This window comes from Diadema setosum, chromosome 8 (assembly GCF_964275005.1).
Source record: "Diadema setosum chromosome 8, eeDiaSeto1, whole genome shotgun sequence".
Classification (NCBI taxonomy): Eukaryota; Metazoa; Echinodermata; class Echinoidea; order Diadematoida; family Diadematidae; genus Diadema; species Diadema setosum.
In genome coordinates, this window is record NC_092692.1 from 35,675,213 (window position 1) to 35,689,939 (window position 14,727).

A 14,727-nucleotide genomic window follows, 5' to 3' on the forward strand; every position below is an offset into this window, starting at 1 on the left:
ATTCAAGAGCCCATGGATTCCGCTCCCTATAACGTGGTCTATTCAGCTGATCTGTATTCGGTGAGCGAAAATTGGACGCGAGCGAAATGCCATTTGCCAACCTAATGTTCTCTTTCGGCTTGCCCTCACATATACCAGAAGGGGACTCCTTACCAAGGTACATTGTCCATGCATGTCTGCTGACGAGTCATGGAAGTGTCTGAAATTCCCAAACAGGGCCAGAGTCGGGCTCATGAATCATGACAAGATTCCGGCTATAAAGTAGCAAGGATTACGGTCTCAAATGTCCATATGATTACCGCTCCTACACAGTGTGTGCTTATCAATATAACATATTACATGTACTGTATACTGAGTTTCCACAATGGAATGATTTGCACAGATTCCTACATCTGTACTGTACAGGTCTACACACAGCTTTCAGAATACTGCATTCAACATACAGTGTCAGCAAAGTGGCAGAGGAAGATAAACAAGGTTTTAGGGTTTGTTTTGGTGTGTAAATAAAGCACAGACGTACGTTTCCAAATTCTAGCTCAGTGCATCATTGTGCAAAATTTCAATTCTACACTGCGCATTTACTATGACTCTTGCAGAGATTGTATCAAGTACAATGTACTTCATATTGAAACATGCCAGTTCAGATAAAGTACTGGTAGTTTTGTGTGCAAAAGCATGCAAAGTTTAAAGAAAAGTACATGTGTAACATTTGCTCAGCATAAATATCATTGAGCTGTTCAACATTGTATCCTATGGAAGGTACAACATAACTCAAAACATTATGAAACTTGTATAGAATTTGCTCATTCCTACTTTGTACAAATTGTACAGTGTATTGTAGACAAAGTACTTTTTCAGACTACCCATTTGGCAGGACCTCAACAACCAAGATGACCATTAACACACACTCCCACTGAATGTTATACATGTACCCAGTAACTTTCAATGACATTCAACTGGTCATAGCATTCTTGATGTGCTTACATTGTACAAACAATATCTTTGCACTGTAATCTTTGCTTTTCCACTGGACTGTCAAACAATAAGGCAATTTTTCCCATGAGACTTACTCAGAGAGCTGTAATTAAGCTCCACTATTTGCCTGTGCATTTATATTTATAGCATAGCACCTTCTAATTTTCCTTACCTCAATTAGGTTATAGAATAATGGCAAGGGGACAGTCTTGCCCCCTGATTTGATACTCTACTAATTAGTTATTTTTGGAGCAGCCACACTCGCCAATCAATAATTTGGGGAGTTCCCTAGCCCTCCGATCTCTTGGGTTATAAACAATCAGCTGATAAATGATTTAAGGGGTGAGCCAACTTTGAACACCACCTTTCGACAGAGTACACCTGCACTAGTACTGTATGTGTGTATCTTTGGGCATACATGTATCAAAGGGCTATAATATCTCACAATTATGGTAAAGGGGTACATGAGCGCAAGCACAGGCCAGAAACTCATTATGTGTAATGTCAGAACGTGCACAAGATATTAGGCAAAGATTAAAAAAGTTGGCAGATGAAACTAAGTCATCAACAGTAGACAAGCAACAGAAGCTCAGAAAAAAGCATTTATAATATAATGTATCGCTTTTGTAAAGTTCATATGGTAGTATAATTTGCGATATACTTCACAGTCATTTTTTATACATTGTAAACTACACTGTAGTTCATGTGAGTCAATAGAGCTTTTCTTTATGTATGAAAATTCATGGAAGTTTGTTTTCCTACAGTCTAGTCAATGAACCACTCTATTTACCTGCCACCTCCATTTAAGTTTCATAAACAGGAATTCACTTTAGTATTCATTAGTTGTTGCTATATGGGGCAAGCCTTCGGCAAGCTTTGTGGTTGTTATGGCAATCTTCGGTAAACAAAGCCTGCATAGAATTTGAATACACTGCAAAAATGGTCGAAATTCATCTTTGAGAAATTCACAACACGACGACGACGCATTGCCTTCTGGCACATGAGGGCAATGTGTGTTTCACACATGAGTAGTTACCAACACCTGCACAAAGTGCCTCCACATTGCAGGCAGATCTCATCACTTGCACACAATCCGCAGGGACCTACTGACAAACGAGATTCACACACTGCGTAATGTTCCAGTGTAGAGCATATCCGTTTCAATCCGCACAAGGAAAGAAAAATAAACATTGTACATGTATCTCATGAAGGAAAGTTTCTCGCAGACGTGGTAAAGTGTACACTAATGGCAATTCTGGGTGAATAGGTACAATCTGTATCAAACATGGTTTTTATCAATATTACACACAGCGGGCACATGAAACCCAGACCTGCCACCATGTAAAATGTGTCCTGCACAATCAACATTTTACCAACTAACATAATTATCTTATACAACATTGTATACAGCACACTTGCATGCACTGATGCCTGCCACTGACCCACAGCTGCACGGTGCAAATGCACTACAAACTTTGCACTGTCATGTACTCGTACATGGTGCTTGTATCAACAATGGCTTCTTTTGCTTGGTCTTGAAATGATTTAAAAGAATTTATAAACCATCTTTGCAGCTGAATATCAAAGCACACAACTTTGCTTGCTTCCTGAGAAAGAAAAATCTCATGTTTCAATCCTTGGATGTGAGTGGTTCACATTTACAAATTTAACCACTTGTGAAATTCCTGATTTGCAGCCTTGAAATATGCAAAATATACAACACATGTACAATACAGCCTTTATACTGCAACCCCTTTTCTCCCATGCTATCATCACTTGCTTGTTAACGCGTAGGTAAAAGGGGGAAAAATGAGAAATAGCTGAGTAATAGCTCCATATAGGGTGATCCCATGCCAATAGACAATGGGTGTTTTTGTGAGTTTTGTTCTCTCTCTCTCCCTCACATGATATACATCACAACTTCCAGGAAAAGGCAGAGGAGGCACTATGCCTTAAAGGGATGGTATAGTTTTGGTTGAGATGGAGATTCAGGTTTTAACTTTTTGTGAGATAATTAGGAAACTGCCTAATGGAAATCGGTTTTGAAATGACTGAGATGTAAGCAAAACAAAGTGGTTCTAATAACAGTGGGATAAACCTTTCATTAGGACCTCTGTTTTACTTTGTTTTTGGATCTCTCAGCCATTTCAAAACAGAATAAACTTTTAATTCCTCTTAGAATTGTACATGCTCTTTAATATTTCATATGAGTGGTTTCTAATCATCTCACAAAAAGTTAAAACTTGAATCCCCATTTAAACAAAAACTATATCATCCCTTTAAAACCGTATCTTTTGCTTTGTCTCTGCAACTCAACATTTACACAATTGATATGAGAGCAAGTTGCATTGTAGTCACGAACAATAATAACATGGCTTTGTGTGCATTCATCACATAAAAAATCTCCCTAGAAAAACACAATTGAAATATCAGTAACAGTCTGAGTAAAATCATTGGGTGCATTTATCAACTCACTGCTGGTTTTAAAACAACTTCACAGAGATTTGGGCAGTTTATTAACACAAAACTGTTTTGACTATAGGGTTAGAAACACGATTCTGAAATGGCCAAAAAAAAAGTGCAATTGCAAACACATTTGAACCAGACATACATTTCTGTATATTGTAGAGTTGATGCAAAGTCATTTTGAAATGTGTTTTACGGCTGTAGCTCGGACCTGCCGACTAATCATTAATAACTCACCCTTGGTAAATTTTGGCTCCTCAAATAGTCCTTTACTGTCCATATATTGATAATTTTTTGTTGATTTGGTCACAATATTGGTTTCGATGTAAACTGCCATGAAATCCCTAAACTTTGATTGTGTGAAATTCAAGCAATTTGAAACATATCCATATATGCACATGCACTAGCTGGGTCATCACCTGTACATGAGCATCGAAGACATAAACCACAGGGCTCTCTGTTGTGAATTGTGGAAAGAGGATGAACGAAGAAAGCGTCTTTTCAAGACCGTGGGAACAGTCTGGATTACATGTGCATGTTTACCATGGGGTATAAGCTGCAATTGTAGATGTAAAAATTTGTATGGTATAAATGCCAGCCTATTGCTGGTGAAGTTATGTTGTTTCTCAACAATGCAATAGGATGCTACTCATTCAGTCCCCCTCCCACAGAGCAGACACTGAGTTTGTAAATCTACACTTTTAATGGCACTAGTAAATTGACCAGTGTCATTATTTTCTTGGAGTTTGACTCCAGTCATTTTGCAAAATATTCTAAAGCGATAAATTATTCTGTTCAATAGTGAACTGATATGATAATTGATATACTCACCAGGGGTGTGTTTGTGGGTAATGTCAATGGCAGCTTGCGTTGTTACAGTGTGCTTCTGTAGTGTGTGTGCTAATATGTGTCAATTATAGTTTACAGAAAGAAAAGACACTGTCTTGGGGTTATTAAAAGAAAGCCCATTGGGAATTGCCTTCTCACTATAAACCCCTTCTTCATTTAACAGCTTTGTTTTATAACCAATGTCACATTGTCATGATGCATACTATTTTGTTCGTATTATTGTCACACGCATTCATGTTTTATTAAAACCTCTTCCTTCTGCAATCATCTTAGAACCTTCAAGGCCCCCAAACAAGATTCTTTGTCGAATATTCTGTGATGCTCAACGAATGAAGATTAATTCAATCGGGCCAATCATGTCTCCTCAGATTAATAATATTAAATAAAGTTTGCAATGTGAATAATAATAGAGAGACTCTTAGAAAGCACTCATTCTACCTAAAAAGATACTAATCAGGGGGGCGTTTCATCAACGAGTTCGTCGGAGATTTCACCGACAAATTTGCTATCAGCCAATCAGACCAAGGATTTTATTAGCTTTTAACAGTTGTCAGTGTAAATCCTTGCGTCTGATTGGCTGATAGCAAATTCGTCGGTGAAAACCTCCGACGAACTCGTTGATGAAACGCCCCCCAGGGGGGCATTTCATGAAGCATTTTGGTCGAATATTTTTCTGACAAACTGTTACAAGCTACTGAAATCCTTGCATCAGATTCGCTGAGAGCAAATTTCTCCGACAACTTTGTCGGACAAAATGCTTCAATGCCCCCCCCCCCCCCCCCCCCCCCCCCCCGGGGGCATTTCATGAAGGAACTTGTCAGATAAAATATCTGACAAGTCAATTGTATATCCGACAAGTTCAGAGAAATCAGCCAATCAGACTAAAGAATTTCTCAAAACTTGTCGGATATAATTGAATTGTCAGATATTTTATCCGACAAGTTCCTTCATGAAACGCCCCCAGGTCTTTCAAAGTCCATACATTTCCAGTTCATGTAACATTGATGTAGGCCTAAGTCATAAATTTATTTAAAGTAAACGACCACAAAAGCATTTACGAGAAGAGCCAATTATCCATTTCTTCATGCCTCTTCAGCTCAGGACTACACAGAGTAGTAGGCCTAACCCTCAGCAGCACCAGATTGTCATCAACAAATGCAACAAATAACAATTATTGTCCAGCATGGTCGCAGACTAAAACCAGGATCCTGTAAAGATAAAGCTACCATGATGATGAAGAAGGGGGAAAAAATGCAAGTGGGTCAAGTTTGACTCGGGCCAGGCCAGACCGAGTTTCTAACAGTAACAGTAACACTGAACAGTATTGAACTTTGAAGGTTTTGGTCGATCTGAGATCAATGCTAATGATTTAACCTAAGCACAACCATACAATGCTGCAATTTCATTACCTCCAGTAGGGCCTACTGAGAATATATAATCACCACGATTCGTTCCAGGAACGACAAGCAGCACCATGCCCAAGCGCGTTTAGCGTACAGGTCACCGACTATGCAGCCAGACGATTCGGCACGATCGCGAACAATGAACGTATGGCAGCACAGGGGTCAAACGCTACACCCGAATGAATGAAGGCGATCCGGCGAGTGATTTCCATCACAATCAACAGACGTTTTCTGTTACCATTCGAAACAATTGTACACACGATATTCATTTGACATACCACACACTGCTCAAACACAAGTTACTCACCCTTTCATGACAGTCAATTCGAAAATTTCCACAATATCTTACTTTAGTGGCTCTCCACAGTGTCTCGATGGCAACTGCATTGCTCAGAACAATTCCCCATACATTACTACCAACTTTTGTTGCGCCCGACCCGTACCGACCGCGGTGAGGCAGTTACGTGCCACGATCGAATCGTGTGTATGATTCGCGTGCATCATATCGCTGGCGTGCATACATGTACACATACAGGAAGTTAAGTGACGTTTAAATCACGTGACAGGCAATGAGTACCCGGGTCGCGAGGGTCGGATACAAGGTAAAAAATACGATTATGCTGATAAATAAGTGGTGAAATGAAGTTCATAATTAAAGAAGATGAGATGACAAGTGAAAAATAACGATGACCAAATTCCGAACGAAGATGAATGTAGGTAATAAGGCGTTATCACGGAAGTGAGCGCATTCGTCAGTTAGGCAGCACATTTCGCAACTGGCAGAGCATGAAACGCATGTAGGCATACTGGGGATAGGCAGTGTAGCCTGTAGGCCCTAATCTTGATTTTGCTCACTATGTTGAAAACTTTAAAAGTATAAACCGAGCGCCAGTGTATCATACCTGTATATAAAGAGAATTTATCACATATAGGTCCTATAGGCCTACGTATCATAATTTTATGAAGAGTTTAATTGCGAAAGCCGATACATCAATTTTTATCAACTTGAAACATTTGGGATTGAAACTGCTGAATATCCAAGAAAATAATCAAAATGTATCTGATTTTTTTTTAAATGCACATTCCTTCACCTTGTTACTGCAATGACGTATTATTCCCCCTCTTTTTTCATGCACGAAAAGTGAAAGTATGTTGAATTTTCTGTATACTTCTGTTCTACACATGCATGATATTATCACAAGCTGTAGTAGTTTTCTCATCAAGTGATGGCGGCAGAACTTACAGAACTTCAGAACTTCAAAACCTCAAAACTTCAGAACTTCAAAGATTCATAACTTCTAAACGGTAGAACTTACAGAACTATATACAGAACTTCAAAAATTCATAATCTAAACGGATTTTCTGATTTTCCTCAAACTTTCACGCATGATATTGCTGCATTTTCTCAATACACGTGTAGAAGTGAAGGTGTATGAACTTGTCCTTTAACATAGAAAGTGGAAGGCAGTAAATGAAAACTCAGATAAACGGGAAACACTGCAGCTATAATGACGAAAGTAAGAACACGACAGGGCCGGCGGAACTAAACGGGGGCCGACGTGTGGGGCTCACCCTCTGCCCCCCCCCCTTCTTCTTTCACAATACATAGGAATACATGGGATATATACACATAGGGGTGTAACCACTTGCCCCCCCCCCCCACTTTGTTACCTCTGAAGTGGCACCCAAAAGAGAGAGAGAGAGAGAGAGAGAGAGGGACAGAATGTGGTTAAAGTTTCGCCGATTGCAAGAGTCGTATTTGTCAGCTGAAAAAAAAACAACAACTCGGAAGTGTAGTTGATGAATCTCGGAAATGGCACTAGAAATATAAATTGCCCCCTCCCCACACTTTTGAAATCATGGTACCGGCCGTGCAGGAATGTTAGGACATGTGATCGATCTTATTGGAAGTTATGAGATATAGACAGATCTTTCGGTCAAAAGAAAACAATGTTTTGACCTAAATTTCAGTTTCACGCGTCTCTAACACGCCATCAGACTAGTTGTAAGATGACGGTAAGTAACTATTCCCCTCCACTCTTTGCCAGTCTACAGTCTGTTGGAAACACACTGTGAACTAGAGTTCTGTGATTAGAAATGAATGCCAGAGGCTCACCCTCACCTCTTATCCTCTTCATGAAGTACAGTTAACACATAGTGTACGCATAATCAGCTTTAAAAATAGATTTATAGATTTCATAACTGAAGGGTTGAAATGCAAAAGCAGATATATCATTTTATCAACATTTGAGACATAAGAAATAGATAAAATAAACAATACAAAATATTTATGAGAGAAAATAATCTGGCGGCATTTTCGCAAATATTTCATGTTGTATAACGAGTGCGGTATCATTTTAAGATATTCCATTTCTCTATTTGACTATGATCTTACTTTGAAGTTTTGATTAATTCCAACTCTTCAGTTATTTCTCTCCTAGATATTTTTCTTTCTTTTTCTTCGTCAGAGCTAAAAACTAGGGGGCACCTTTTCAGACCATGTCAAATACTATTGAGAGCACCTTTCAAGGTGCAACTTTGCACGTTTCTGGCATGAAAGGTGCAAAGTTGCACCTGTTAGGGTGTTCCCAGTGTGACACTGGTGAAGGCGCAAAGTTGAGCCTAGATTAAGAAGAGTCCGGGAAAAGGATTCTTAAGGGAATACTTCCCTCAACTTTCTACGGATATTTGGTGATTAGGGAGTCATGGACATTACTTTTAGAAGATGTCCGTCTAAAGTTTTGGATAATTCCAAGTGTCACTGTCTCTGTACAATAGTACAACGATGTTAACAATCATGTATCATAACATTTCACAAATTACATTCTTTTTTAAGGAATTCATAAAGAGTACTTTAACAAGCTCATTCAGAAGGCATGGAAAATAAAACCAAAGAGGGAATGTTAACCTTTAAACAAATTTGAACAAATTTCTGGAAATGGTGTAAACAATCAGTATCCTATTCTGATTATTGTCTCTTTTTTTTTCTTCAGATTCTGTGTTTTATCTTGTCGTGTCTATCAGAACTTCGTTCTTATTGTATGTTGTTGTTGTGCTTTTTCATCAGCAGAGAAATTCAACTGTGTCTACATTGTTTGCATCCTCAGCTCGCAATATTTTGTTTGGCTGAGTAATGATTTTGTTGCTGTGTATAATAATCAGTTGGATAAATGAACAATTTCGGCTTTTCTTCATAGTCTATTCTCGATGAATTTAGCACTAATCATTTTTAAGTCCATATTAGTTCCTTTGCTGTTGCAGTGGAATATAAACGAAAACAAATGAAATGAAAACAAGAACATCAAAGAGGCCTTTAGGGGAAGTGCGTTGAGAATTTGAACGAGAAGAATTTTCACTTACATCGATACATTCTCATTGCCTATAAAGAAGATGCAAACTCCTTTCTAAAAAATAAAAAAAAAGTATGCTTGATCCTCAGCATCTTGTGAAAGTATATCGGTGTTATTTTCTTTTTCTTTTCATTCTTTTAAGGCCAGTCAGTTATCTACATAATAAAGACATCTAATTTACATTAGTTCGCATTATCAACGTCATGTAAGAAAACAATTTATCAATAAGCAGCTTTGACTTATGAATTCCACCCAAGCAGTCATGAATCTTTAGGCCCTATCACATTAAAAACAGTGCACAAACGAAATACACGTAGAATGAATCAACCAGCTCAGTCATGCTTAAAATTAATAGCGCCCTCTATAGCCTGCAACATTATGGAAGTTTAGAGCCTGCAACATTGGAAGTGGTTTAGACTGTTTACACATTATGTGACATTATGGCAGTAATATTTTGTAGTGATATACAGCTGCTACAAGTAACTTGCTGTGGAAATCAATAACTGTTTGGAATGGAATGGACTTTTTTTTTTTTTTTTGCTATTCGTGCCACTGAACCGTTGCTAAGGAACATCAAGCGAGACTGAATAATAGACGATAGTCAATCAAAAGCTACATCTGAAGAAGACGAAGAAAAAGAAGATACGAAGAATTATGAAGAAGGAGAAGAAGAAGAAGAAAAAGAAGAAGAAAAAGAAGAAGAAAAAGAAGAAGAAGGAGAAGGAGAAGGAGAAGAAGAAGAAGAGGAAGAAGAAGAAGAGGAAGAAGAAGAAGAAGAAGAAGAATGAAGAAGAAGCAAAGCACTAGATTATCAATATCAACATCTACGTTGCGGTATGAGTGGAAAGGCTTGCTGTCTGCCTGTCTGTTCTTGTATGTTTGTCTGTCAGCTCGCGCTCCCTCTTTATCTCTCCCTCCGTTTCCCTAACTACATCATTAACCTGATTTTCCTTTTGCTCAATCACCTTGGGTCGTCATTCTCCAACTACCTTACCACCCATGCTACAACGCAAACAAACAATAGACCCCCTACTCTAACTGATGGTATATGGGCGTCAAATCGAGAGGGACATGTTCCATAGAGATGTTTTGATTCATTCTTCGAATCCTTACCATGTTATTAATTCAGCAAGGTCACGACGTCACTCAGGCACGGCGAATCGATACTTTTTTTTTCCTTTCTCTTTTCAGCTTGAGTCAATCACTACCGAGCACAACAGCTTCACGTGGTCCGTCAAAAACAAAAAAGCCTCCACTGTCCACGAAATGCATGGCCCATACAGGTTTAGACAAAGGGTGACGTATACGTATGCTCCGCATTTACTAGTACACTCACGTGTGATGCGTTTAGGATAATTAGGATTATGATACTGTAGGTGTTCATTGTTGCGTGGGCAGGAGTTACCACAGCTACTCAATAGAGCATAACTCCCGTTGTCTTTGTTTCAAAGAGATAAAGAGCGTGGATTAACTCGTTAACAATATGATATGAAAAATTAAAGGTGACTTCTTTTGCCATTGTGATATGGGTTTGTAATGATTACATCACGTTCATACATTCTGCAATTAAATCTTTCTCGGAGAGACAAAGCGTGCAATAAGCAAATTATTCGTCGCCCAGACGACCGTAACCTTCATGTGGATAGACAGTAAGTCTCGGTTTTTGACAATCACCAAACAAAAGATCAAAGTCAGCATGTATAAAAACGACTGGGCTACTTCAATATTACCAAAAGCAAGCAAGCAAACAAAACAAAAACCTGCGGGAAATCTTCTGTGTCATATTCGCGCGATATAAGTTGCTGGAGAGAGAGAGAGAGGTAGGATAGTTGTTTCTGTGTACCGATATTTCCACTGAGCACTTGGATGGAATCCGATTCATTTATCCGAATGACTTCTAAACACATTGTGGACACAATGTACACACTCGGAAATGTGCAGCTGTTAATTTACTGTCTTTTACAAATACCAACTTCTCTCAACACACTTTATACGTACATCAAAAATGGCTTTCGCGGCAATTCAATTACATGGCATATTTTCATAGCAGCTCACATGATATGATACTTCACTGGTATTCATTTTGTAATGATTGACATTAATAAATTGTCATTTTTAGCGATTATGTATTATGTAACATTGACTCCACGTTTTCCATACGAGAAAGATATAAAGTTGAATTTGCGGAAAGCAAGTACTGTTCATGTATAACCGCGGTATGAACCAATGGAATGCCACTCTAAAAAAATGACCTGTATTCCTCTATATCGTTGATTTGCATCAATGCTCCTCTCCTCCCTTAAAAGAAGAAGCGTAACCATGGCATTGAGAATGGTGTAAACATATATACACACGGATGAAATACAGTTCTGGTTGAGGTGAGGATTTAGCTTTTAACGTTTTGCGAGATAGTCAAAAACCACTCTATACATGAGATGTCAAAGAGCATGCAATTCTAAGGGGTATCAAAAGTTTATTTGATGAAAATCGGTTTTGAAATGGATGAGATATCCAAAAGCAAGTTGAAAAAAAGAGATCCTAATAAAAGGCGTGGCCTGTCGCCTTTTATTATCATCACTTTTTTTTTTGATATCTCAGCCATTTGAAAACCAATTTTCATCAAATAGACGTTGAATCCTTTTTAAAATTACATGCTCTTTCATATTTCATAAGAGGTTTCTCATTATCTCTCTTAGGAATGTTATAAACCTGAATCCCCACCTCAACCAGTACTGTACAGTCCCTTTAATGTACAGCCCCGCTTAGTGTATGAAACGTCACCTAAAAACTTGGTTGGTTGTATCTCATTGGATTCGATCCGACAACTCTACATTTTTATTTCGGTAGTGTTCTAAAAAGTCGTTAATATATAAGATTATACATTTTTTTTTAATTCCATTTTCTATAGCCTGAACTGAAAAGAATGTAAATTGTTCATATTGCCCGTGTCTTCGTGGTTAACAATAATAATGGGGTGTTTGTGCCCCGACACATTTTTGTTAAATTGAGGAAGCAAAGCCATGGGGCTGCAAAACAAACCGTACATTGTTTCTTAAAAAGTAACTAAAATGCCGGAGGGTACACAGATCATGATCTGTCTATACTCGTAGAGACAGCAGGCTGCATATACCACGTTGTCTCCAATTTTTTTTTTTTTTTTCTGGAGTGCATACTCGAAAATCAATAAACGCGATATCGACTATGGGACAAATTGTACACAAAAAGTCCTAACGGATGACACGGCACGCCACAACGAAGAACGGGGTCATTACGTAATGGTCTCAGCAGCGAACAAAAGGAGATCCTCCCCAGCCCACTGAATTGGAAGCCAGCGATGAAAGCCGCATCACTTCGACTACGCTCACATTTTCTTTCACCGTTCTCGAGAAAGCGGGACCGAACGTCAATATCTGCCGTGTATTTGGCCATTGTTCCCCGGTTGACTTCGATCGATTGATTACAAGTTGTGTGAAAAGCAGATGCCCCCTATATACAACGTTCACTGTGTTCAAGTGCGAGTGCAACATACCGTGAGCTCTGGCGAATGAGCCCATAAATTGTTTGGAAACACTCGCAAATAACATATCTACGGAGTACATTTTTCACAGTGTACACAATAACGAACCTGCGACAAAGTCGGTGAGTATGATAATTTTTATTAGTGCCCCGTCGGTTTAACACTATTCTGATCAGAATGCGAATTCAACGCGAATTAACACAGACATGAAGTCTAAATGAATGAAAACGTGAATATTTGTGAACCACTGTGTGTATACTGACGAAACATGTTTGTATCAAGTGAAGACAGCATACTACTTTTGTATTTCCCAAACGGTGCCAGTGTTTGCATTACTATAAGAGGAGGGCAATGATGTTGTGAACTGTACACTGCAAAAAGTCCGGTGTTAAATGGTGAACACCGAGCTGGTGTTAAATTTTCGGTGCTCATTTATGGTGTTAAATTAACACCTCCGGGTGTCATTTCCAAATTCTAAACTGTTTTTTGAAGAGTTTCTTAGTAACTGCACTTCTTGTTGATTTTTGATTTAAACAAGACAATCAAGAATTTTACACTAAAATACTAGATTTTTGAAAAAATGTGAAAATAAATTTACACCAAAGTAACACCAGCTGGTGTGGTCTCTTATTGAAGCTGGACGGGTGTTAAACCATTGATATTAACACCAACAAATATCAAATCAACACCATGTGGTGTCATTTTTGAATTAACACCAGTACAGTGTCAAAATAACACCAGGTACAGTGTCAAATTAACACCACGAAGTGTCAGGTGAACACTTTTCAACACCATCACAGTGCATTTTTAACACCTGTGGGTGTGGTCCTTTATTGAAGTTTGATCGGTGTTAGATTTAACACCCGTGGTGTTAAATCTAACACCGATGTTTTTACAGTGTAAGTATACTTGAAGAGAGATACCAAAGAGCTCGATCTTCATAGCTGTATCACCCAGTGCTCGTTTTCAAATGTCGTTTGGTTAAACAAAGAGACAATAATATTATGAATACATCTGTCTCTGTCTGTCTGTCTCTCCATTACCGGTGTGTGTGTTTGTGCATACGTGTGGTTGTATGTGTGCGTGCTTCTTTATTTTAACTGACTTTGTCGGTATGTTTCTATATGTAATTTGGTTAACACTGAACTGGTTGTGTCCACAGGTATTGTTATTTCATGGTTGTCATTATTTTGTACGTTTCTTCTTCTTCATCTCCTTCTTCATGTCATATTTTATCATCATCATCATCATCGTCATCACCATCATCAATGTTATTCAAATTCATGAAATTCTTCCGTCGAGATGTTTTCATTGCAACTGATTAACAAATTGCCCTACATCGACGTATGAATTGATCAGTGTTTTTAGTAGTAGCCATGATAAAAAATCATGGGCGTACATACTCGAGCAGGATTCGAACCTAAGACATCCTGATATTTATCATGGCTACTTCTAAACCACTGATCAATTCAGTGCTTATTTACGTCGATGTAGCGCAATTTGTCAATCAGTTGCTATCATCAATGTTGTTGGTATGCAGTGATTACTGTGTCTGACGAGTCGCTCTTATCGCTTCGTCTAATCTCTGTAAGTCTATAAGGATTTTTGTGACGACTCTTCCCTGTTAGATTTTCATAAACTTTCAATATACAATGTACACCAGCGAAGCAATTCCTGATAGCTTTTAATTTCTAACTATTTTAAAGGGAGTAAATACTTCCAGGCACGAAATAACATCCCCAATCTAGAAAGACCTTAGTTTTGGACTCGTATCATTATAGTGGTATATTATTCAAGTGACGGGTCTTGCGCTCTGATCTGTCACAGTGGCAGTGTGGCACCAAATTGTCTGGCTGTACACGGACGGGTACTGGACTCTCCTTGAATTTCATACCAGAATCGAATTCGTGATGGCTGAATGCAGCTCGGAATATTGACTTTCCTCTCCGATCAAACAGAAAATGGAGGAAAATCTATTTTTACTCCTCTTCCAAAAAGCGAGGAAAGAAAGAAAAGGGTCATCGTGCATGACCTAGGCCTCGTCAGGCTTCCCTTGACGACGAGCGGGTTGTCATCCGATTAGATCCAGAGTGAAATCCGAGTAGTAAACTAAAAAATCTTTACAAATACAATGTATTTTGTGCGGAAAGTTTTTCGAGAAAACCTC

The 14,727-nt window shown here is 38.5% G+C and overlaps 1 protein-coding gene across 2 annotated transcripts in view; it reads right to left on the minus strand.

Annotated features, from left to right (window-relative positions):
• The window catches only part of LOC140232415 (DCN1-like protein 3), a 50,546-nt gene extending 44,428 nt beyond the window's left edge, over positions 1 to 6,118 (minus strand). Inside the window, exon 1 of one of the 2 annotated variants that reach the window (XM_072312546.1) lies at positions 6,001 to 6,118. The gene's annotated coding sequence lies outside the window, so the exon portion shown is untranslated. Of the gene's footprint in view, positions 1 to 5,699; positions 5,920 to 6,000 lie in introns of those variants that run through there. The other variant, XM_072312547.1, reaches the window with a different exon arrangement.
• Positions 6,119 to 14,727: the final 8,609 nt, after the last annotated feature.